General features: G+C 39.0%; 1 protein-coding gene across 4 annotated transcripts in view; it reads right to left on the reverse strand.

Moving 5' to 3' along the window:
- NRP1 (neuropilin 1) overlaps positions 1–26,153 on the reverse strand; it is a 117,559-nt gene that overhangs the window by 70,821 nt on the left and 20,585 nt on the right. The window lies entirely within an intron of this gene.

A 26,153-nucleotide genomic window follows, 5' to 3' on the forward strand; every position in this document is an offset into this window, starting at 1 on the left:
ACGGAACAGGCTGGGCTAAATTCTCCCCTAGGTAGTTGCTTCATTCCTAAGGACTTCATAAGGAAAAGCATATAATAATGCAATAATGATTGGTAGTGAAAGTTTGCCTGGGAACAACAGTCATGTTAAGTTTCCTCAGCCCTGTCACAAAGATGTAGGGCCTTGGTTTAAGAGGGCTGAGGTGAGCCCAGCAGCTTGGTGTACTGAGCCCAGCAGCTTGGTGTACTGAGCCAGCTGGGAGAATAGACTTCAGAATGAAGTCATGTAGAGGCAGAAGCTGCATTTCATTTCAGATAATTTCACTCAGTGAAATCACAGGAAGGAGAAGGAAACACAACCTGTAGAATCAGTTTAATCTTCTAAGAAGTGGTGGCTTTTGCACCCTGGGTTGTGCTCTGGGCCTCTTTGGACTACAGCGGAAGACTTTTCTCTGCCCCTGTGTCTTTGTGTCTCAGCCATGCTGCCATTTTATTTAACAAGTTGCTGTTAGCCAGACAATCTCATTTACTTTTCATTATCCTGCTATGACTGACATTAAAATGTTGCCATTAATTTGTTTAGACCTTTAATCTACTGTTATGCTCACTGAAATGTTCTGAGAATATTAATATACGAGGAAGAGCTAAAAATGACAGGACAATAAAGCGTGTCTGACATTTTTAAAGAGATCAAAGGAAAAAAATGTCTTCATGATGACCAATGTCATTTTTAACAACTCTGCTCCAAACCATCCAGGGCACATTACTTATGTTTACATGAAATCCCGTGAGACAACTGCAAAGATGATATCACTAGTTAAAGTAGATGGCTTAAGGCTCCTTAAATTAAAAATGACATTACCTCATCAGTTAAAATTGTGTGCCAGCTTTGGTGTATATCAAGTAGAAAATAAAGCTGACACTGATGGAACTGTAAGCATTAACATATGTGAAATATTGTGTTAACTGCATTTCCTCTTATGCATTTGATTTTTCCAGTAGCAATTGCTCAGCTAGTTAGCTTCAATGCCCCATTTCAGATTGGTGAAAATATAAAGCAGAAATGTGGATTTCTGAGATATCTTACAGATATTTTTAAGTAGCCTTCATTTAAAAAAAGTAGACCTTTTTCTGTAGTTTCTTTATGATACATGTAAAACAGGATTTGAAATTCAGGAAAAGACCTCAGAATTGGGGTTTGCTTTTTTCTTTGCTTTAGAAATATCCTTAAGAATACTGGTTGTAGGTTCCCTGCAAAACCTATTGGAAGTACTCAGGGATGCAGGCTGCTAGTCTTTAGACTTTAGAAAAAAATGAATGTTGAGTAGTTTTAACAAGACAACCTTTCTCCAAGTAATTAACTGCCCATAAAACCACAGTGTCTGAGTGACAGCCTTTGCTCTTCTACCCATGATGACATTATTGCACTAGTGTTGCAGGCACCAGTAATTGCTCAAGCCTCTACAGCAGATACATTTTCAAACGAATATGAAGAAGATCCATATTTCTGAATTATTAAATTATATGAAAAAATTGTGACTATGAAAAATTGTGAATAAAAATGAAAAGCAAATTTTTACATGCTCATTTGCTTCATGTATAGAGAAGAAAAAATACCCCAAAAGATTTAAACTCGCTATTTTTATCCTGGTATACCTTAAAGATAAACAATCTTCTGTGGTCTTACTAAGCATTCTGTATACAACCAAACACACAAATTAACATGCAAGTACCAATGTTGCTATTATGCTAAGTAAATTCAGCAAAACCTATTCAAATTAAGTGCTATCGTTCTCCTAGGTTTCCTTCTTCATAGCAATAGCCTGCCCACACCTTTCCATTGTCTCTTATAGTGACAGATTTATAATTTATGGGTCTCTTTCTGTCTGCTATGCAGTTGCAAATAACACAATTTGGTTACTAAAAGGCTGTCTTCTAATAGATTTTGCAAGCTATAGGTCATGCAGTCCTGTGGAAGATTGAAATATTTTCCATTTTTTTAAAATTTTGTTTTAAAACATTACTAACAGAAAAGAAGTTTAGCTGTGAGACGAAGTACAGTTTGTAAAGGGGAAGCTTTAGAGATCAGGCCTACAACTTTCACATTCTAAGGATCATGTCTTTCACTTGGCAGCTAACAAATGGATTTGGATTCTCCCACACTGGTGGCAACGTCTGATATATGGGCTGCAGAAAATGAGTATCTGTACCATTTTTTTTCTTCAGGAAGTGACATTACTTTGAATTTTAATAGTTCATAGTTGGAAACCAATGTCCTATTTTCATTTTTGCACTTTTCAAAATCCTACCAGAGACCACTGTGTATCACAAACAACAGTTCTTGTAAATAGGAGAAAGTACAGTCACAACTTGAAAACGTAGTTGCTGCCAAGGAAGATTAGGAAGCAGCTTGCATCTCCCTCTGGACTTGGTAGCAGTTCTCCATAAGTTTGCCAGGAGAAGATGCTGTGCCAGGGATGCAGTTGGCACATTGACATCCCTGTGAGGAGACTGAATGTGTCACCTCTGCAGCGCCCAGACAGTCTTGGCGTACAGCCCAGAGTACTGAGTTTGCAAATTTGGGTTTCCCACTTGGCAATTCTTCACTCAGTTACTGCTGTCAATGGTGTGGCAAATATTTCTGGTAATGTTATAGTCCTTTAGGGTTTATGGCACAGAGATGTAAATATAAACATGGTGCTAACCACTGAGTGTAGTTTAAGGTGAAAGACTAGAGCACATGTTCTTGTGTGAAAACAGGAGATGCCTGCCCAAAAGAAGGGTTAACCAGCAGATAAGTTCATGGAGCCACTACGCCACGATGTGAAAAGCATTCCCTTTTTGCTCATCTGGGTCTTTCCAGATACCCCATTTTTGTTTGCTTTCTGGGTGTGAAGCTCTCAGGTGGGAGCCTGCTGAAATGCACTGCGGAGCTCACACTCTCCCTGCTCCTTCCATCTGATGCCTGAACATGCAATTTCTAGATGGTCCTAATTTTATGGTTCAGTAAAACAACGTCTGGGACAGACTCCTATTGGAAAGATGAGGGAATCTAGAATTCCTCTACAAATTCTTGAATGAATTGCAAAAAGCTTGCTCTTTTTTTTCTTTTGGAGAGTGTAAGCTATGGATTTGAAGAAAAGGCCAAGTAATACATACAAAATGAGTTCTGGACAATGAAAAACATAAACAGCTGCAGAATACAGGTTTTGGTGAATTTTCTATTTCCAGTTTCTAGTAGGTGATAAGAGTGCTTATGTCTGGTTTCAGTTCTGAATATGTTGGTGACCCCTGAAATGCACCATAGGATGTTGTACTGCAGAAAGTGAAGTGAAAATGCTGGGAAGCCCTGCCTGCTGCTGAAGCCAGCCATTCTGCCAAGCCATGCTCTGCTTCTACACATTTTCCTATTAATAGGGCAGTGAGATCTTATGCCTTTTGCCTAAAAAAATTCTTTCTGAAGACATATGCAGAACTGAGCTGAAATTGAAATGTCTGCCATTTAACCTTTTGAAACAATCAGTGAAGCATATACAACTATAATCTACATCTGAATATGCCATATTTTTCTGAAGCCTACTATGATATGCGTTTATAGGGTGGTTATGAGTATTTCAGTTATTCACCTGATGGAATGAAAGGATTTTTCAGCTCTCTATTTCTTTTATCACTCTGATTCCACTTTCACCAAGCAGCTAAATCTCTTGCTGACACAAATTATCCACCCTGGACAGACTGTTTTTCGTTATGGGAATTTACGTCTTAGTATGTATCTTTCTTTTGCTTTTATTTTAATTTTTTTTTTTATTATTATTATTATTCCTTGCAAGGTTCCATTTTAGCTGAACAGAAAGCATTGTAAGAGGAAATCTAAATAAAGGGTTTCAAGTTGTTCTGCACCATGGAGTTGTGCCCCATTAGTGGCTGAGGGTTAGAGGTGGGGGATTTACTGCACTGCAGTGCTTGTGGCACAAGGCAGTCTGTATCCCTGAGCTAAAAGCTTAAGAACTGCAGGCACTCAAGGGACACCAACGTTAATCCCAGTTTATGAGCAACAAGAAAAAGAAGTACATCCTGTTAAAAATAAAAAATTAAGCACAGCCCCAAACAGGCTGTTTTTCTGCCTGTAACCTCAGCATCTGCTGGGTTACTCTCCATTTGAGCCTCTGTGAAACCTGACAGCTCTCCAGAGCCTCCTGTGCCCTACCTTGGCAAACAATGATAGGACAAAGGGTAATGGGTACAAACTGGAACACAAGAGGTTCCACTTAAACTTGAGAAGAAACTTCTTCTCAGTGAGGGTGACGGAACACTGGAACAGGCTGCCCAGGGAGGTTGTGGAGTCTCCTTCCCTGGAGACATTCAAAACCCGCCTGGACACGTTCCTGTGTAACATTATCTAGGTGTTCCTGCTCCGGCAGGGGGATTGGACTAGATGATCTTTCGAGGTCCCTTCCAATCTCTAGCATACTGTGATACTGTGATACTGTGATACCTTGGCAAGGTGACATCTCTAAGTGTGACCTGTCTAATAGGCATTGGAGGGGTAGCCCCTTCCTGTGAAGACACATCAGCCTTCCCAGGCAGCTCGGACTGTCAGTACAGGTATCCACGTGGAGGGGGTATATAACTCCTCATGCATGGGCCTCAAAACACACCTTGATGGAGATGAAAGCAGCATGGATGATTGAGGGTGACTGCTGTGTCTGCAGCCCTGGAAGGCATGGGAACTGTGTGTGGTTTTTCCTTTTTATTCCCTTCCCAGTGTGCTTCGGTTCCTGTGTGATGCATTCCTGCCTGGCTGCTTGCTCCCACTGCACAGTGCATTCTTCTCAATGGAGAAGTCTTTTGGACTTTTCAGCCCAACAGACCATTTCTTTGAGTGTGGACGCACACACGGGTGAATTAGCATCAGCCAAGCAGTGCAAGCTGTATGACAAAGCGGGAGGTGGGCATGAGTGCCCATGGCAGGAGACTTTTAAACCGGTTTTGCTTGTACTGGATTCATGGTACAGATGAAGCCCCCTAAGGCAAACAACGTATAAGCTAAATCCTACAGTTATCCAGAGTGCTGGATATTTAAATACGTAATTTGCAATCGATTAACAATTTGTAATTTACTGAAATCCCTGTCAGTCTGGGGGGCCTTTGTTCCCATTGGTCTTTTGTGAGCTAATGTTTTTATGGTTTTCACTCGGGGCCAAAATTCACTGAAGTTACTAATACAAAGGTCCTGTCAAACTAAGAGATTTCTGGGAATAAGGCCATTGGGATTTGGCCACTATTCAGTAATTTGCTAATGCCACTAACTGACAGTGGGTGTCCATTAAGAATGAACTAGTGAAGGTCTATTTTAGTGCCAGACAATGCTGTAGTGAAAAAGATAAAAGATGTAACAAAGACATGATGAAGATCTACAGTTACCCACTGTAACAGTTTGATTGTGACTAACGTTAGCAACAGTTTTGTTATTAAACTGTTTTCTGGAACCACTCAATGTGTTGGGATTTGTCCTTTCATTTTAAAATTAAACTTTTAATTCTCTGCTGAACAGAAGAATCTGAAACACAACATGTCTTAACCAATAAAAGTTCAAAACCCAGAAGCAATAAAAATATTCACTACTATTTTAAAATCTGATTATCCTTCATCTTATCACATGCTTCTGGTTGTTTGACTCATGACTTTGGAATACCTGGGACTGACAGAACTGAAGATCTGAACTAAATGAGCAAGATTATATCTGCACTTTTATCTATACAGCTCCACTGAGAACAGTAGACAGATCTTTAGCTGCTGCAAATGAAATTAGCCCCTTTATGTCGTGGATCTAAGCCAGTTTACACTGATATATGGCTAAAGAGAGTGCAAGTGGTGACAGAATGTTTTAACTTATTTTTATTTAGTTCTATTCTATTTGCACCAAATAAAACTTGGAAAATTCTTCATCAGAAATGTGAAGGCCAGGATTCATTTTGGGAAAGAATGTAACAATGTCATGCAGAAAAAGGAGAAGAATCAGAGGCTGCGGATCAGGCTTTGCTATTTTAGTATTGCAATGTCCTAGGAGAAGTAAAAGCAAAAATCATCTGCTAAGGTCTTCAGCATATCTATCTGCAAAAAGCATTTTACAAATGAAAAGGTTTGATCTTGAAGTTAGGTCAAATTCCACTGATTTCTCTGCTTACCACATACTGCAATAAATTACATGATAATGTTCCTGGTATACAAAAATTAAAACCTCTTTTGGGAAGAAACATTCAATTTTAAACCTCCTATTTGAGGAATTAGAGTTCATAACTTTCTGGCATAGAAAAATGCTATCTTTTAATGAAAAAAGGTTTCTGTCTGTCAAATAAGACAATTTACAAATCCATGACTTCCACTTTAAGTGGGGGAAAAAGAAGCACTTAGCAGTTTAAAGACTTCAGAGACGAAGGAGCTTTCCAGTGTTAAACTGGTGAAGTTTAGTATGTATAGGAAATTCACATGCCTCTAATTACTCTAAACTCAGTTCCCAAGTAAAATATGCCATCTGGAATATATTAGGGTCGTTTACAACTTGTTCACCTTCCTGTTTCACTGCAAAATCTTACCTCTTGTTAACTTTCCAGTGTTCTCCACAAAATAAAATGTCGTCTAATTTTTACTAGTTGTTGCATAGTTACTTTATTTACATTAAGCCAGCTACAGGATTAATAAACTGGGGGAGGGGGGAAGTTAAAGTAATTTTCTTATTACTCACTATCTACATGTCAAGCTTTATATTATTTCATATGGATATTTCAGGTATAAGGATTATGCCTTGTCTTAGTTTGATATTTAGACACTAATTTGACATGGTTAGATTTAGAAAGAAATTCTAGGTTATAGAGAAAAAAATGGCACAAACAGTCATGTTGCATAAGAGTAGGCTCCTGTAAGCCCAAAACCCCTATTACACAGTTTTGTTTTTGTTTTTATGACCTTGCAAGAGACATCCATCAATCAGAAAACTTCTCGTTAGCTGAGCAACTTCATCCAAGTAAGCCAATCTGTTTATAAATGAAGCTTTGTAACATTCCTCTAAGGTAAAGTTGTCATTCTCATTTTACATATGTGGAGACAGAAGAGAGAGAGTGAATGCCAACAGTCTCCCAGAAATTTTGCAAACAGCAAGGAACAAAGCCTGGGTAGCCTGATGTTCTAAATATAAAAGCCCAGTCTAGCTACTCCTGAAATAAGGGAAAGATTCCTAACGGCTTCTGTGGTCTTGAATAAAGCTTCTTAACTGAGACTTGAAACCTGGAAGTTTTCTTAAGCCACAGAATGATGGGAAGAAGAGGCTGCAAAGTCTCACAAATACATTTCTGTGATTTCTGTAGAAGAACTGAATTACTTGCATACAGAGACTCATGCATATATGTACAGTCACACTGCTGCAAGTAGTCAAACACAATCTGCATGCCTCTACATCCAATAAATACTGTTTTCATGAGCCCAACTAGATTAATGGTTTGTGGTTCAATTAGTGCTGTTAGCATGTGCTGCTGAATTTACTAAAAAGTCTGCTTAATTGGTAAGTTACAGAAGCTTCAGGTTTGCTTCCTCAAATGCCTAAAGAACAGAGAGAGAGAGTTGTAACAAATGAAGATCAGAATCGTTTGAGGTTTTTTTTTCTTTCCATGAAAGTAGAAAGGAATGCTTAAAAGTGATGGCAACCTTAGAGTACTCCTTTAGGAATTTTGAACTGCTGATTAATTTGTAATTATCCTGTTGGGATCTATGTGTTATGTTAATCATAACCTTGGGAGCTTGACTTTTGAAAGTATTGGGTAGATGTTAGCTTTTCGCAGAAACTGTGAAAGTTCAGAACATAAAATAAGGTCCACGCTTTTGAAACTCTAATATTTGTCCCTTGTGGGCTGTCTACGACCTCTGAGCAACACCCATAATTAATGAAACTAAAAGAGGCTAAAGAGAGAGGAAATTGCAGACATATATATTAGCTTTAGAACACAAGTTACACAATTTTCTTCCATGGCAACCATGTCCTGAAGCTCTGTAAATGAAGTAAAATGATGGGTATTTTCATTTATTTCCAGTTAGGAACTATATTAAAAGAGTATCAAAGATGCAGTGTTACGCACTTGGAACTCAGTATTTCTCAATGTTGTTCCTTTTGTTCTTATTTCTGCACCACATTCCCTTTGGGCTGACTGCCAGCCAAGTGAAAAATCCACTATGGGATTAATGTCTTCGCATACCTAGTCTGTATTGATATAAATGATTGCTATGTGTCTTCCTTGCCTGAAAGTGTGACACATGTAAATGAGTGGATTGATTTTTGCTGAGACTGCATCTATAACCTGTATATAACAACTGGGCATAGGTACAAACAAGAGGAGTTACGGAAAAAAATACCGCTTTGTTGTTGAAACATTTGATGTGTCAATGTTTAGTTATGTACACGTACTACAGCTTTTCCTGTTGTTTTTGAGAGGGGAGAAGACTCAAACTCTCACCAAGGAAAAAATGAGTTTGAATTACATAAAGGAGATCAAAACTTCCAAGGTTTTTCTGGATTGAAAACAGAGTCCTAAAGTGTGTGAAATATGCAACATTATTAGCTAAATATTCTCATACTGCTGAGAAGACCTTTGGCAGTCCATTGTAACACTTAAAGACGAACACCATCTCTCCTTACTTCTTTTATATAAGAACTTGGAAAGACAAAAGTGCCTGGCCATAGCATCTAGAAATGCTCTCTGCCACAGGAGGCACACAAAGCTGAATAAGAAGCATTTGTAGTTCAGAGATCAACTCCAATGTTAGCATTTTTCCTGGCTGGCTGTTATCTCAGCACAAAATCATTTGGTTGTGTACATTGCAACTTTAACAAACAACCCTTAAGCAACATGAGTAATATGCATAGCCGGCAACATTAAAGAAGCCCCAGCTTTGTGAAATCTAAACGGTATTTCATAAGAGAAGTGCAAGGAACATTTACTCATGGATGGTGCTTTCAAATTTCAGCCTTCTGATCTTAGTGTGGTTGAAGAGCTGCCTGAAAAAGGTCCCACGGTTCTTCTCCTGTTTTGCAACAGGGACATGTGTATGCACGTGTGCGTGCGTGTTTCTGTGTGCATATTTTTATACTCTTTGTACAACAAAAAGACATGAATCTTTTTAGCTGTCTCTTTCCAAAGTTAATTCTCAAGCAGAGGAGCAGCCTGGGAAACCTGCAGCCTGGAAAATGTGCATTTCAAAACAACTAAAGCAAATGAGAACAGAGAAGCAGTATGGAAACCTCTATGCAAATTTCACTGTAGTAATTGCTACCAATCCTTTTCTATTAATTTGTTGTCCAATTTCAGTACAGACATTATGAATAAAACTCCCACTGATAACTCAGCGTGTTTCCTTATAGGTGTAGTTGAGTTTTGTATACATCAGTGTGTCAATCCAGCATGTTAGTACAGACCTCTCCATGAGTTTCTGCTCTTGAAATCTACATTAGGAAATTCAATAGCATCCTCAGCATCATTTTCTTATAAAGCCCATGAATACTTAACATTTATTGCAAACAGATTACTATTTCTCTTAAACTCACTTTCATACAGTTATGGTATATTATTTTTGTAATAGAGCTCACAGTTAAACTGTACCAATTTGAAACATCAGTATATAAAAGTTTGTCCCATTGAGCAATTTTATTACCGTTTTGTGTGTATCCTTGAACTAAAAAGTCTATGTAACTTCAATGAATGTATTTATATTATGATAAAATATACCATAGATGTCTAAAGCTGCTAAGCCTTAAGTTAGTTCATTTGTATCCTATATCACAGTGAATGTCACAGTTTTTATGAGTTTTGTGACCTTATGATTAATATGGGTCTTGAGAAATAACTGTGTTTAGAATAGAGGAAAACAGCGGCCAATAAACATTCCCAGTAGCTGAAAAACAGGAACAGCTTGTTAGCTGAGGTCAGCCATATGACCCAGTGCCTAGTGAAACTGCATTGTTATATCTGGAGTGTGGGGCAAACCAGCTATACAAAAAAAAACCACCCCAGTGATCCACCTCCCATAAAAATGTCTTTCTTAGAAAGAGAGGCATGTGATAATGACTTACAGGAAGGACGATGTGCACAGCAGATCAGTATCATCCCTGGTACAAATTTACAGTTTAGTGCAGTTGCATCAGAGGTGCATCAGCCTACATTGCTTTAAAATGGAAAACTAAGTTTAAAACCTGCCAGAATTCACAAGTGTTTGCTAAAGAATTTTGCACAGTTTTCTTCTGGTACTAAATCCTTACTTGTGAAAGCAAGCAGGGTAATGAACATACACACAACACAAACACATACACAGCTCTTGGGCTTCAGTAATTGGGACCATAATGCATACATGCGCACCAGCTCAAATCCCCAGCAGGAGCTCTGCAAATGTCAAGGAAGTATTCATTTGATAGGACCCAGTTTGTCTTCTTTCTGCTTCCTTTTCTTCCTCATCAGTGCAGCTAATTGAGAGATACTCTTAAATCTGCTGAGCATTTGGACCTATACTCAGTGAAGGCTAAATCTTGTTTGGAACCACATGGCTGTGAGATGACCCCTGCCTTTGGAATCAGGGCAGTGCTAAACCTAAGTCAGGACTAACACACTCACACAGAAATTGATGCTTTTGAAGTCAGCAGTAATGCTCTCCTAGAACCACTTTTTCCCATCCTTTTCCCAGCTGCTTCAACAGCTGTGATCCAGAAAAACAGAGTCTTCAGGAAAGAGCTATTACTGGGTCTGAGAAAGCATGGGATAATGATGTTGATTTGTCTTCTGCATTTCATGGGTCAGGCTTCTGTCCTTGCTTTCTACTCAGGGAAATGGACAGTGTGACATGGAGCTATAATAATGTATTAAGGGGACATGTAGTAACTCAATGCATTGCAAGCATAAATGGTGCTGCAATTTCTTTCCCTTTGTTACCCATAAAAGACTGGTGCTCTAAGTCTTCATTAATCAGCTGCAATAAATAAGCCTTGAAAGGCAATAAACTATTAGACGGCTGATGAAAACACCTACTCTGCAATTAAATGGATAAAATCCTAATTTGAAGGCCTTTGTTTCATTTACACTTCTAGTCAGGTATCAATGCTTTTACTTTTGTTTGTCTACTTAGTAGTGATAAGCATACAAGAACAATCTGTATAAGACTCTGTGGTATTAAGCATTGATTCTCTTCTCTCTTTCACTCATGGCAAGCAGCACACTAACCCAGACAGACAAGCTGTGAAATATATTTGGACCGGATTCTCTTGTACGTGCAGAGAATCTGAGCAAGATAACACCATGCTTTCCTTTGCAGTTTAATAATGCAAAAGACAGGCTTTCACACACTAGGGAGAACAAGGTTTGTTTGCCTTATGCATTCTTAAAGGTATAAATTGCCCAAAACAGTAGTAGGAAGTCTGGGAAGGAAATGAGATAATGCCCCATCCCTTTCCTCACTTAAAGCCCCTTGAGCTGGCTCACAGAGATGTCTGGCTTGCACAGAAGGAGCCAGGGACTCCTTTTGGCAGCATGGCCTCCACTCTGATGCTGCAAACCCTCATTGTGCTGTGTGCAAGGTGATGTAGCTCCTGGGGTGTGCACTGCAGGTCGCACGGTGTGCTTCTGCAGCCATCCTCCCTCGCCAGCAGTACATCAGACACTGTCACCTTCTAGCATGTTAATGAAAGGAGGACCTGCAGTTTTGCTGTCTTAGTGCTAAGGTATCCAAATAGCCAACATCCTACCCAGATTTGAGCAAGATGATGCATTCATCGTGCTCACCCCTTAGTCTGAATGAAACAGTTGGTACCTGGCAGGAGGAGAATCTGTAGTTGGGGAAATCTCAAACTTTTTGCCACGAGTGCTCGTTTTTCTTAAACTGAAATGTTATTTTCATAATATTAAAATACATATCATTCCTGTCTGAATAGCTTACGTGTTTCATGCTGTTGAGCATAGGTGTCACTGCATAGTCCCCTTTAAAATTTTACAATGTAATGTGACCTCATTTTGTTACATTGTAAACATTTCCAAGATACAGGATCCTGGCTTTTATTACAGGGGTGAAATGGTAATAATCCCCCCTTTTTCCTGAAACATGCAGAAAAACCCTTTAACAAATTTAAAGGAACACATTCCTCATTAGTTTTAACCTGGATTTCGTCTCATGGGCACTGTAAAGCCAGGCTTTCTTTCTCTCTCTGAACAAAAGGATGTTAAGAGACTAACAGACTATTGGAGAGGCAAAATACTGCCTGACTCACAGTAACAACACATGTTGAAATGAACAGATTTCTAAAACAGCTCCAGTGAACTGAATTTTTGTGTATTCGGCATGTAACATCCCACATTTCAGCTTTTCCTCAATTACTGCATATTTCTTCTCAAGCAGATACCATGAAGTGTCTCCTGCCCTTGCATGATAGCCGCATGTCTACTGTAGGGACCACAGCAGTCAACTTTGAGAAATATTTCAAACCTTTGCCCCTTTTCCCTGTGAAAATTCCACATGGGAATTCACAAAAATCAGAACTATTAGAAGGATAAGAGAAACTGATAAAGGATTCTCTCTTTTTTCCCTATAGGGATAAAAATCATGGAAGAGCCTTTCATGCCAGGAACAAAAGTATGCATCAGCTGGAAAGAACCTGAGTAAGGTTTCTATGCAGTATTATGCCTGGGAAAATCACAGTATTGCTCATTAACGGTGCTGCTCAGAACAGTGATAAACCCCACCAAAAATTGCTATTCTTGCATTTGGAGATGTAATTACAACACAGGGACACATATCTGAGCTATTTTTATTTAAGTGGCTGAGGTACTAATAATGTCATAGACTCTGCTCAGTGTTGAATGTTCCCACTAGGCACAATAAAACCTATGCCACCACAGCTTTGCCACTAACTGGGAAAGGATTTGGCACTATTATGGATGCTGCAGTCACATCTTTGACTGCAGCACATATGCAGGCATCCGGCAAATGTGAGCCTAGATGCCCCTTGGTATGATGTTGCTTGGGTCGTTAAGGGAGATGATGGGAGAAAGTGGGCAGAGACTGAACTGGAAAACAGAAAGTACAGGCTCTGTTCCTGTGCCATTGTTATTAAATGAAGTCAAGTGTCAGCTAACTTCCCCATGTCTCAGTTTCCCCATCTGCAAAATCAGATATTGATATTTCCCTGAAATAATTTAAAGGCACTGGGTGAACTGAGATAACTACAGTACTAGTGACACCCTCTTGTGATTTAATCCATCTTTTGTAAATAGATATACTGAGTTGACAGCTCTCTATTCTTGCTCCTTTTTTCATAGAATCATAGAATAGCTAGGGTTGGAAAGGACCTTAAGATCATGTAGCTCCAACCCCTCTGCCATGGGCAGGGACATCTCCCACTAAACTATGTCACCCAAGGCTCGATCCAACCTTAGCTTTAATTTTTTTACCTTTGTAAATGGACAATGAACAAGAAGGACAAAGAGACTTAAAATACTATGTATTTTTTCTGCACCTCCATTTCAAAATGTTCATAGTGAAATATGGCATTTTTTGATACTTTTGCCTCTACATCAAACCTAAGCACATTATAAGAAGCTATAACATTTCTTTGTAACCCAGAAATACTCATTGATGTAGTCATGTCTACATGTGCAGGGATTTACATGATTAATACTCAAAAGTATTAATAAGCCTTCTACATAAATCCTTAGGTGTGGAAAGAGGTAACCATGTATCCCTAAGCTCCTTAAGATGGGTACTTACAAGAAGCCTGAAGAAAAAGGGATTTGAGGGAGAGTATGTTTTTAAGCAGAAAATTATTATCTGATGTCTGAGAGACCGAGAATTACCCTGGATTACCCTGTGCTGAACACCGGCTGCTGCGGACAACTGGTTATCTGAGGGACATGCTCTGGTGTGTCACAGTAGGATGCCCAGCAGGACATCCACACTTGTTTCACTCTTGACTAAACACATTGGGTAAATGGATTCAAAGGATTTCTTCCTTGAGCAGAAGTTTTTCCTGTACCTGAGCTCAGGTGTGAGAGGTTGGCCACCTTTCCCCAGAGTTTTTAAATAATAGATGATGGTGATTACACTTCATTCAGTAAAACAGAATAGGAAATGAGGAGATGTACTAGCTCCTTCATAACCCTGGCAGTATTTTCTATTTGAATCTCAGCTGATTATGCTTTTTCGCCCTTTGATAATCAGCATACAATCTAGTAATTGGACTGTGGGGTGGAGTCTTTTCACATGAAGTTATTGCAAAAAAATCTCGTTGCATAAAAGCTTTAGCTAAATGGTATACAGGATAGATTACATACACACCATGAAGTTGTCAAAACATTGTGATTTGATTAACGAGGCTGTTAATTTTCAGAGTTTTCTCCCATACAGATCTTGAGCCTCTTCAGTCACATCAAGGCTTGTGAGGTTAACGATATTCCCTGCCAGGCTTAGCATGAGTCTGTCACTTTATAAATGACTCTTCCTCTGTTTGCCATGTAGGAACTTCTTTAGATAACTGGTGCAACATGAGAGGAAGCAAGCACATTAGCGAACACTTCACTAAGGCAAGTCATTCTGAATGTGAAATGTCTTTCATCCAATATGACCAGTGCTTTTAACAGCTGGAATTTAAGTTTGCTCCTCCCCAACACGTGCTTTGTCTCCTGATGCTTTTAATCCTTAAAGATACAAGTCCCACTCACTTCAGTTTTGCAGTCCTGGCCCATCTAACTTAAGACAACATTGTGAGAAGGAAATCAGGGACTTGCTACAAGGTGAAAATGGTTTCATATGAATCCTAAAAATAGCCCATCCTGTTTTCCTTAATCTGTCATATTTGCGTTATTCTGTGAAAGAATCACAAAGGCAGTAACATAAGGAAGGAAGACAGAATGGTGCTGAGAACTTCTCTCATTTCTGCCCACCCTTCATACACAGAGACATGCAAATCCATGATGAGGAGGCATGGTGAAAACTGCTTTTAAGTGTGATTGTTAATCATGTGTATATTGATGACGTTTTATTTGTATTTCTTTCATTTTAAGCACATAAGTATTGGCTGATTGGTGTTTTATTAAATCAGTACTATCTACTACTCATATGATTTAGTAATATGAATTACTGAGTAAGCTTGAGAAGTTTAATATTCAGCTGGTCTCATATTTAGGCTGTATGCTTCACCTTAGAAAATCTGAGGTAAAATCGACAGCATCAAGGACTGATACGTACATGACATATTTTAAGACTTAGATTGTACAGCCCTGCTTTTGATGATGTTAGTGAGACTTCTTGTGCATAAGGATTTAGCAGCATAGAGGTTGAGGTTGATCTTGGGAGAAAGGTTTTACTGTTCTGCAGTATGATATCAGGTTGGGACAGTATCTATCTTTCTGCAATAAAGCCAACATAACAAGAACAAATCTCTTCTTATATGGCTATAAAAAAAACATTTTAGCATATGTATGTGAATTAGAAATGTGCAGTTCTTAAAGATGAATCGCTTAACAGAATTACAGATAAGCTTTCTTATATTCCCTAAATGCTTATCAGCCTCACCTAAGGCAAATTTCTGTTTTTTGGTTTTTTTTTTCTTGTTTTTTTTCTGTTTTTTTTTTTTAAATCAAATTAGTTTTATTTCAGTCAATACTGGTTAAGAACCTGCTACAAATCCTCCAGCTTCTACATGATTCAAATAAATTTGAATATTACATTGTTTTACAAAAACATGTTTCCAAATGTTGTTCATAGTAATGCTGGAAAGCAGAAATAGAATTTCTACACACAGTTTGCACCAGCCTGTCAAAAATGGCATAAAGGGAGAGAAGAAAACAGGCTACATGATATGTTTTGCTATTGTTAAAAACAAGAGGTCATCTCACCTAATAATTTAAATAAGATCCTGTTGCCTGACATTTTTAAAGCCTTTTGATCTCTTTCTTCTGGTTCCCTGGGCTGTGGCTCTGTAAAGTGCAGTAGATGGAAAGCTATGGATTAAATTTCGTGGTGCCTATGCCCCTCTTTACTTTGCCAAAACCCCTGCTAGTGGGCACAATGAATGTTTGCTTTTATGAAGCACCACTCTACTGGAGATAGTGGAGAAAAACCTTTACTAAGCCTTTTTAGGCACAGACCAATCCATAAACTGCCAAGTTCAACTTTTCTGTTATTATCAAGGCAATAATTCTTTGGCCTTCTGTTAAAATGATTTGCCAATTTTGTTGGCACAAATTAGGGACTGAGATTTAACCTCCTGTAATCTGATTTTGAAAATTAATTTAACACACACTGTACCCCAAAATAACATAGAGGTAATGCATTTGTTTTGTAATTTGCTGCACTTGGATATAATGCTAGGAAATGACAAATTTTATCTTTCCAGGGGAAAGACAGAAAGGAAGATACCTTATTATCGTTGATTCAGTGCAGGCAGATAAGCCTGAATAATCTGAAGATAAAAACCTTAGCAGAATATGCATAACCTGAGCCACATATCCAGCTTATGCATTTTCGCACTGAATGCCATGTTAACACATTCATTAACTTTGACAGTGGAAAAGATCGGTTAAAACTTAGAAATATTGAACTATTACAAGAAATTTGTGAAAATAAATATGAAACAAGTGTAAGAAATCACAGAGACTGGAGGAGACATGTTTTGCTCTTGTAACCCAATTGGTTTTGGAAGAACTATATGAGCCATCACTACAGCCCCTTAAATTTCCAGTGGGTCAGATTTAGCGTAGGAGACTGCAAACTGCTTTGTGGTGAACAGCTCAAAGTATTTGCATTCAATTTACATTTAGAATAAGTAACACAAGCTGAGAGGAGGCTGGAAAAGCCCTTTCAGAGAGCTCCATTTTATCTGCGTATAGGCATTAACTGCTGTCATGTCTATGAGATTTGGAGGCTCATCTGATTTGGCAGAGACCTCTAGCAGAGTCAGTGCCCCTCCCCCCTTTCAAAAAGAAATGCTTATTAATTATTCTATGATTCTCCAAACCAGCTCTGATAGAAGAGTGTCACTTCTAGTCTTGACTGTCTCCCTTGACAGCCTGCTACTTTGCTTAAGTGATCTCACAGTTACAACATTTTTCATAATATTTAACCTAAATGTTCCTTGCTGCAGATTAATCCCACTCCTTCGCTCATCAAGTACAACGGCTTCGTGGCTTTAGACAGTATTTCTAACATCAAACAGGGATACAAGCGTGGGCTCTTTCTTAGGGTACGTGCTGTCAAACTGACCTTTGACTCTCACACTTTAAATACATCTCATGGCATCCTGTGCAAAAGAAAACAGACACCACTTGTTTCCTAAAGATTTTACAACTGGCTTGGGCTAATTAATCAGTCTCCAGCACACACGTCTCTGCGCTTACCTGTCTGGAGGCAGTGCAGATCACAGGAGCAAAGCGACTTTTCTCAGGTCTATCATTCACCAGGTACTTCATTAATTACTGAGCAGACAAAGGGAAATCTGTGTGTGGCTGCTTCTTCCTTTCTGCTACTGTGCAGCAATTCCATTACCCATTTGGCTATTTCATTACATGCAAAAGTAGATTTTGGTTCCACGGCCTATTTCAATTCCTGGTGTAGTTTAGCCAAAGCCAGTGAAATTCCAGTAGGAACAATTTGGCCAACTCCGTTTAAGTATTTAACCATCTGCACAAAAACCACAAAAGAGACGCCCAAACCAAAACCACTCATTTACATAATAAGGATGTGAACCTACTACAGCCATGTGAAACTATCATTTTTCACATGTGCTTGTGAATCTTTTCCCAGGCTTTTGCAGAGGGAGGGGCAATCTGAGGGTTGGGATGTATGAAGTGAAAAGAAATGTGTGGGTGGGAAAAACAAGGGTTTTAATTTTTTTTCCCTTTTATGCAGCAATTACTTGTGTGTTTTAAAGAAATGTTAAAAATACCCAGAGGTTATAGATTGATGGCTTTTCTTAATGTTTATACAAATATAAATACACAGCTAAAATAAATACAGAAATAAATGGAATACACCCACCTCTACAATTACAAAATCACTTTCCCATGAGGAAGTTTCATCGTATCCCCATCTGTTAGAACTTGGATTGTGCTATGAACCATTATAGCTTATATCCCTTAATTATTTTTTATATCATGTATAATGTAATTGTGGATATTTCACATCTTCATTGCAAATCCTTAATATTCTTTTGTACAGCTACCTATGTTCTTGGCCTAGTTCTGTGTTGTGGAAACGAATTCCCAGGGTTAATTAAGTGTAATAGGGTAAGCCATGGTCCTGATCCCACGGCCTCTGCATAAGTTAAATTCTCAGAGATAACAGAACTCTTTCCAGGCTGAGAGGAAAAGAAGAGGGAAAAACATGACCAAAATGGTCTTCCATGAGGCTAAACCAGCAGCTCCAAGGGAGCTGCACAGCAGCCATTGTGTACACAGGACCATGGCAGACACCTCACCCAAAAAGGAACCCGGAAAGCCTACACTCGGCAATTGCACTTTCTGCCCTCGCATTTGTGAAGCTGCAGACTTTGATAGCGGAGGGGACTGCAGTATGCAGGTTCTGCTGGTAGAGCTAAACATTCTCAGGAGAAGAAAAGTTGTAATCGATTGAAGAATCTCAGCTGTTAAAGAGCAATTTGAAATTTGCTATTTAAAAATGTGTTCAAGTCTTTCTTCCATAGCTCCATGCTTGCAGGACCTGCATGGTGCCCTGTCCTGCTGTTCCAGCTTTGTCAAAGTTGAAAACTGACATGGCTCTATTAATTTAAGTGGATGCAATTTTACCTGCTGAGTCCTAGCCCAAGGCGAGTCCTTCTTAGTGCCCCTATAAACATGTAGCAGTAGGTATATTTAATAGCTGCTTTTATACCTTGCAGCTGAGATGTGGTTTCAAGTGTACTTCCTCCAGTGAAGAATGTGGAATTCGTACTGTGGTGGTTTAACAAAACTTGAATCAGACCGGAAACTGCAAACCTCCCTGTGCATCCTACGGGCAACCGCACATCCTGCTTCCAAAGTTTGCACATCAGACTCCTAAGAGCAAAGGGAATCTATACTCTCAAGTAGTATTTTTAAAAGAAATAGCAGTTGTGATATTATCAGCTAATGAAGATAAAAAAATTGTGATTTTTCATTTGAAAACATGTATTTTGGTTTTTTTTTTTAACAGCACTATTTCATATCTTGGGACTAAGACCCATTTTACAGCCGTGCCCATTTTTGCATACCGTATGGCTGCTTTGTACTTTTGGTCAGAAAAGAGGCTAATTATGGCAGACATGAAAATATCATGAATGTTTTCATGGTTCAGCAGAAAGCTTTGGATTCTCAAATCCAGAGGGTCAATATAGCAAAGAAGACAAACTTTGTTTGAATTACAAGGCCAGCCTGCCAGAAAAGAAGTGATGTATTTCTTACACATCATTTCTTACTGGATATTAGATCTCCTCTAATAAACTCACAATAAAATACAGCAGATGTTTGAAAAGCACATAATTTGAAATTGATCATATGCATATATCACAAATCAGCATTGTATAAATAATAGTTGCCCTGTAATCATACTCCTTTTGTGAATCAGAGATTCAACTATTCAATCAATTGTTGAAATTTTATCACTGTTCTCCTACAGTGTCCTGGTTTTGGCTGGGATACAGTTAGTTTTCTTTGTAGCAGCTGATACAGTGCTGTGTTTTGGATTTAGGATGAAAATATTGTTGATAACACACTGATGTTTTAGTTGTTGCTGAGCAGTGCTTACACTAAGTCAAGGACTTTTCAAAGGTGAAAAGTCACACCACCCCACCAGCACAAGAAGTTGGGAGGGAACACAATAAGGCTAACCTCAGATGGCCAAAGGGATATTATATACTATATGGCATCATGATCATCATATAAACTAGGGAGAAAGCCAGCCAGGGGCAGCTGCTCAGAAACTGGCTGGTCATTGGTCAGTTGATGGTGAGCAATTGCATTGTGCATCACTTGTTTTGTGTATTCCAATTCTATTATTATTGTTATTATTATTATTTTATTATTACTTTCCCTTTTCTTTCTGTTCTATTAAACTACCTTTATCTCAAGCCATGAATTTTACTTTTTTTCCCCAACTCTTTTTCCCATCCCAGTTGAGGTGGGGGTAGGAGTGAGAGTGTCTTTGTGGTGCTTAGCTACCTGCTGGGGTAAACCATGACATACAGTAAATATAACTTTGAGTTACTAATACCTCCCACCTATGGTGATGTTTAGAATACAAATCAAAAAGCTGATCTGTGTCTTCCCCATATGCAAGCATGTTTTGCACCCACCAAATTAACTGACCAGAGAAGATTAGTGGCATTTACATTATTCTAATTTCACCTGCAATTCATTACTTAGCATGGGATCCATTCAGGCATATGGATAAGATGTGATAAGAAAAAGAAAAGGTATTCTGCTTTGTTGCCAGGTAAGGAGGGAAGTCAGTGCTGGGTTTGGACTTCATGTCTGAATCAGAAGAACAATAGGAGGCTCAAAGACCCAACACCAAGAGCGGAGAGTCAGGCTGAAAGGGATTGAAATGAGCTTCCTTGTGCTGCTTGGAAGCTGAAAAAGGAAAGAAGGGTTTCTTCAGAAGATTTTGAAAAGAAGAATAGATGCATCGTGATTACTTCACTATTATTCAACCACTTTGACATAATCTTTGTCTCCTTGGTTTGTTCCTGTCTGCTTTCACATGAACCAAGCAGTGTTGGAAATATGCAGACATTTCCACACAAAAGAACACAAATATATCATTTGAATGTGAAAGAGGCGCTAAACAGTGCTCTCATTTAAATGATGCCTAAAGCCAAGAGACACAGGACCTAAGATATATGAGAACAAGACACAAAACCATCTCCACCATGTTTAAAGCACATTTGTTTCACTACTCCATGCTGAGATTATATTCAGCATTTTTCCCTAGGCCTGGAGCTGCTGAGACAGACAGAACATGGATGACCTTTGGAGTGGAATTTTTGTAAAATAAATAAACTGGATGGCAGAGTATAAAAGTTACAAACCTCTTTAGACTGCTGTATGTGAAAACCTTGTAAACTGTCCATAAATATCACCTGCTGGTTGGGACTTCTGGAAGCTGCTGCAGAATTCTCTGCTAACATCTTCCCCTCCAAAACATTAAAACATCTGGTAATGACAATTTATTTTATAGCTTTTGTGTTGTCATGTGTCTGTAATTATAAAACATGTTATTACCAGCTTCAGCCTGGAAGCAACACCATCCCACGGCCGGGAATCAGAGGCACTAATATTCTGACCAAAATGCTAAAGGCCTTCTGACTGAAGGCTAAAGCACCCATGGTGACGCCAGCACATTTGTCTTCCTGTCTTTGGAGTTGAATTTACTGACATTATAAGCAGACATTTTACTAAGTATTGCCAAACTCAGCTTTGACTTCTTCTTCCAGAATCTAACTTCCTGATGAGGAAGTTAGTATTTGATCTAATTATTACTAAAGCAAATGTTTTTTTTCCACTAGCAATGCAGAGCTGGGCCAAGTCAGATGTGCAGCAGTGGTTTTACAACTTGGTAGCTTGTTTGGGACTATCTCTGCTATAACTAGTTTTCTGAAATAACAGCCGTTTACTGCTTTAAGAGTTAATTTCTTACTGAGATAATTCTGAAATAGATTCACTTTTCAGTTACAGAGCTGCAAAATATGTTTTAAGACCTTATTCCTTTTTACACATAAAACTTCTAAACTACAAAAATTATGCCATTTTATTTTAATGAATTAGGTTTAAATATTCATTCCTTGGCTGACTTATCCTGGGAGTGATTTTTTATGGCTGATATTTAAATCCTTTAAAGTAGAGGCTTATAACAGCATTTCCAAGATGTCTTAGACTACTGTACAGCAGCCCTGGCTGGTGCTGCTCTAGTTAGCATTCCTTTTAATCTACTGCTTAAATACACTGCTGAAGAAATAGTTTAGATTTTAGTGGACAGAATAGTTATGGATCTTAAATGACTTGCTATGAGAAATAGAATTAAGAACAGTACATATGGTTTAATAGCTTTATCATTATGAGCAGGCACAAAGGCTGACATTTGAAAGTCATTATCCTCTTGCACAAGCTGGTACAATTAGACTTTTAATCAAGAATTTCTACTTCTTTTGTTACTTCCTGCCTTTCCGAGTTCCTGTGATATACAGTTCCCATTTTGGCCTCATCCTGTTTTGCCCTGCTTCTTGTATGTTAAGGAGTCTAGCTCTACTGTAGGCTAGCATTTTTCAAATGCAGCAGCTCACAATAAACAGGAAAGATTCCCTTAGAGACATTGTTGTTTTTAGCTGATCAAAAGGCCATTCTGGCATCCGCTTGGTGCTCAATAAAAATATTATTTAAGGAAAAAGAAAACTAACTCTATATCAGCATTGTGTCCTTAGCTTGGCTAATGCCTCCGCAAAAGAAAATGCTGGCATCATTACTGCTTAGCCTATTGCTGCTGAAATCCATCCAATTTAGTTACATAAAGTACAGACACAAATCAGATTCTAAGTAAAAATGCAGTGTCCTCTATTTCCCATGAATTTTAAACTACAGAACTACACAATTTAGCAAAACATCAGAAACTCAAGGACACTGCCCTAACAATCTGCCAGGAGTCTATGAACTGCATCCGATTTGCATGTTTCAAGTCTGTGGGAGTTTTGCAGCAACAGGAACTTCAGGATTTGGGCTTCGTAACTTGGTCTAAGACACAGTCATTGCTTTGACCTTGATTAAGAAAAAGTTTTTAACTCAGACCAAAATGGAAGTATGAGAACAGTCTTCTGAACAGAAGCATTTCATAGTGCCTCATCGTCCATGTGGTGTGGTCTGCAGTGATTACACATCCTAGTGTGCAACGCTCCATATTAACAGAAACAGTCTTGTTCATGTGTTGAAGCAGGAATATTTGGGCCTTATTTCAGTCACGTTACTAAGCATGTGCCTAATCGTAAGCACCTGTTGGCTACATTAAATTAAGCAGGGTTCAAGCATATGTTAAACAAGGCTGAGTGTGTACTGGCAAAAAAATGATGAAGCTCAACTGAATGAATTGCATTTGCTGAATTAGGCAGTCTATGTTGTGTGCCTTTATACTCTGGTATTTTCTTTTTCATTCCCTTCCATGTTAAGGATGTTACTCATATCCTTATGTCCTATCAAGTATCTTCTTTGCTGCAGAAGATCTCTAACTGCTGACCAGTGTGCTCCTGCAGCGCATGTGCTCTGCAGGGGAGACTTTGAATGATACAAACCAGCAAGCACAGGTCTGTCAGGCTGCCCCACTGAGATCCAAAAAGGCTTTGAGCCAAGCCACGGAAACTGCAGGTAACACTGCCCAAGCACATGTAATTTTACACTGTAAATACATCAACATGTGGTATATTTCAGACAACAGTTTCCGTTCTTGAAGTAAATGCTTACTTCTGTATGAACAGAACATCAAGGCCTTGTGCTCATTTTCTGTTTTCATTTTTACTTTTAAACCAATTATACAGCTTGTTGCATTAAGCCTGCAACATGGCAAACAATTTCTAAACAGTTGCAAGATTTTTTTCCTCATTGACATGGTCAATACTGTACTAACCCTGGCAATCAGCTCTGTGTCCACTATGACAAAAATGAGCTTCTGCAGCTATCTAAATGTTCCAGCTTTCCTGTCCACTTTGGGCAGCCATTTCTTAGGACTTTGTGTGGAATTTATTTCACCTTACAGTAGATGTGCAAAACCCAAGGAGATATCTGGAGCTAGTTATCCCTTGGTAGCCTGGGGAGAGAGATAAAGATACCTTGAAATAATGATTTATCCTGGTGATCAGCTTAAAGTGGCATATATATTTGCTGGAGTTATCTCCCTCACCATAAGCCACAGGAGAAGCCCACGTATCCAGTTTAGAGGAGACATCCAGCTTTTGGATCATGAATAAGGCAAAATTAGGTGCTCTTTCTGTACTTTCTCACTTTTTTTCTCATAATTATTTCTAAATAACTCTTGCTTATCACTCCTGCTTATGCCTTGCACTACCAGCTACATGGCAACTCTGCAGCAAATACATTATTTCCTACACACTTGTCAACACTGCTTTTTGCTACATGCTCCCTCCACATAGTAATTAACATTGTGCAGCACTTCTTCTGCCAGAAAGAAGTCTCTTTGGTGGATCACTCTTCCTTAGCTGTTTAAAAGAGCATTATCAAGCTCAGTTCTGAATTGCCAGATGAAGAGAGGAAATTGCAAAGGAAAAGTTAGTTTTAGGTTTGTAGACAATTTTAGACATTAGCAGTGATCTTCTGAAATTTCAATTCGGAATGTAGTTATAAGGGTGGATGAGAAAGGTGTAATGTTCGATGAAAAGATGCAATTTAGCTTGTAAGTTTGGCTTCTGGCTCTAACTTTCATGTGTGCGTCATATAGCTACTAGACACCTGTGCCTGAGTCTTGAAATTGGCTGGTTGTAGCACGCACATGCTGTAAAATGGCACAGCAGGACTTTGATCTAATGCTGTGACCTAATCTTGCAGGAAGGACAACTCTGGCCCTGACACTCTAGGTCTGCGTGAGCTAGCAATTTTTGTAGATGAACATGCAGCAAATTCAGAGAGTTCAAAAGTGAAGGTAGCTGCTCTTGTGGACGGAGCCAACAAAGGCAGGCGCTTGGCAAATGCAACCAATTCCTGCCTCTCTTATCTTTGACATGCTGCCACAGCTTTACAAACACCTTTCAAAGAAAATGTTGCAGTCAGGACAAAGTAGCAGTGTGTGATTCCACTGGTTTTGGCTCACCAGGATGCTGAAGTGATTGTGCACGTAAGCACGGAGGATGCTGGGCGCTCCTGGAGAAGCACGTGCTTTGTGTGCATTGAAGGAAGCTGAAGCCCAGGAGCTAGCCCACAAAGCATGTGCTCCTGCTGTCGGTAGCCTGCAAAAAGGCAATGAAGCACTCCCAGATGACTGAGGTACAGATGTGGGAGCTCTGGTTCATGATAGAGGACTCCAGAACCAGTCTTTCAGATAGCAGATACAGAGATGTTTAAAGTCTGATTTACTGCAAATTGGCTGTTTGTTGTTTGGCTGTTGCGTGTGATCAGAATGGGTCATCCCTGCCAAGGGAGGCAAATGCAATTCTGTCAAACAGCATCTAAGTGCTTCCTTTGCTAAGTGGAAACAATTGCTTCTCCTCACTTCACAGACTCCTCTTTAAGTTCCTTGGGTGGCACGGACACAGTTCACAGATCAAGCATGCCAGTGCTGCTAATGTTAAAGAAGTAACTGGAAGGAAATGTAGGAATGTTTATTTCTTTTTTTTTTTCCCCACAGTAAAATTTCAACTTCTGCTACAAAGAAAGATGCAGTAATGTTACCATCTGTGTCACTTTATTCAGGCCCAATCCACATTACAGTGTTCCCATGATGAAAAATTGCATCATTATTGGCAATTACCAACATAGCTCCATTACTAGCAATGGGATGTCTACAGCCAGTTCGCCTCGTCTGTGCTGCTTTTATTTATTTTGGAGAAATGATGAATATAAAATGTCTCCGCTGGACTCTGACATGGTGTATACAAAGGCAGATGTTTGTTGCAATCAAGGGGGTGGACAGGGAGGAGGTGACAGAGGGAACTGCACAGTCACTGAAAGTTACTTTCATCGGTGTTTCCTTTGGCAAAAGCTGTTCATAAAATGCTGGGGGAAAGGTGGGAGGGAAGTGAGGAGAAGGGGGAAAGAGGGAGACAAAAAAAAGCAAAGACGGAAAGTGTTTTTCATACTCTAGTTGGCTCAGAAACTTTTTTGACAGATAATTCCTAATTATTTGAAAGAGATGGGCATTTTTCTGCAGATAACTGTCTCTCATGCCTTAAAACCCTGTAGAGAGTTAGGCTGGAATAACCTCTAATCCCTTCTTTAAAAAACCCTAAAAACCAGCAGACTAGGCAAATGGTCTATTTAACAGCTGGGAAAAGTAGATACACTGCAAGAAATACTAATCTCTGTTCAAAACCTGACAATTCAAGAGCATATTCTTACAGTTTTACTTAGACACCAATTCAGTTTTCTGGTTACTGGATCAAGATGCTCAATGGCTGTAACAAATGCAGGC

The sequence above is a fragment of the Pezoporus wallicus genome, unplaced genomic scaffold (assembly GCF_028554395.1).
Source record: "Pezoporus wallicus isolate ANWC-B61680 ecotype Strahan unplaced genomic scaffold, APGP_CSIRO_Pwel_v1 scaffold_2584, whole genome shotgun sequence".
NCBI classification, from domain to species: domain Eukaryota; kingdom Metazoa; phylum Chordata; class Aves; order Psittaciformes; family Psittacidae; genus Pezoporus; species Pezoporus wallicus.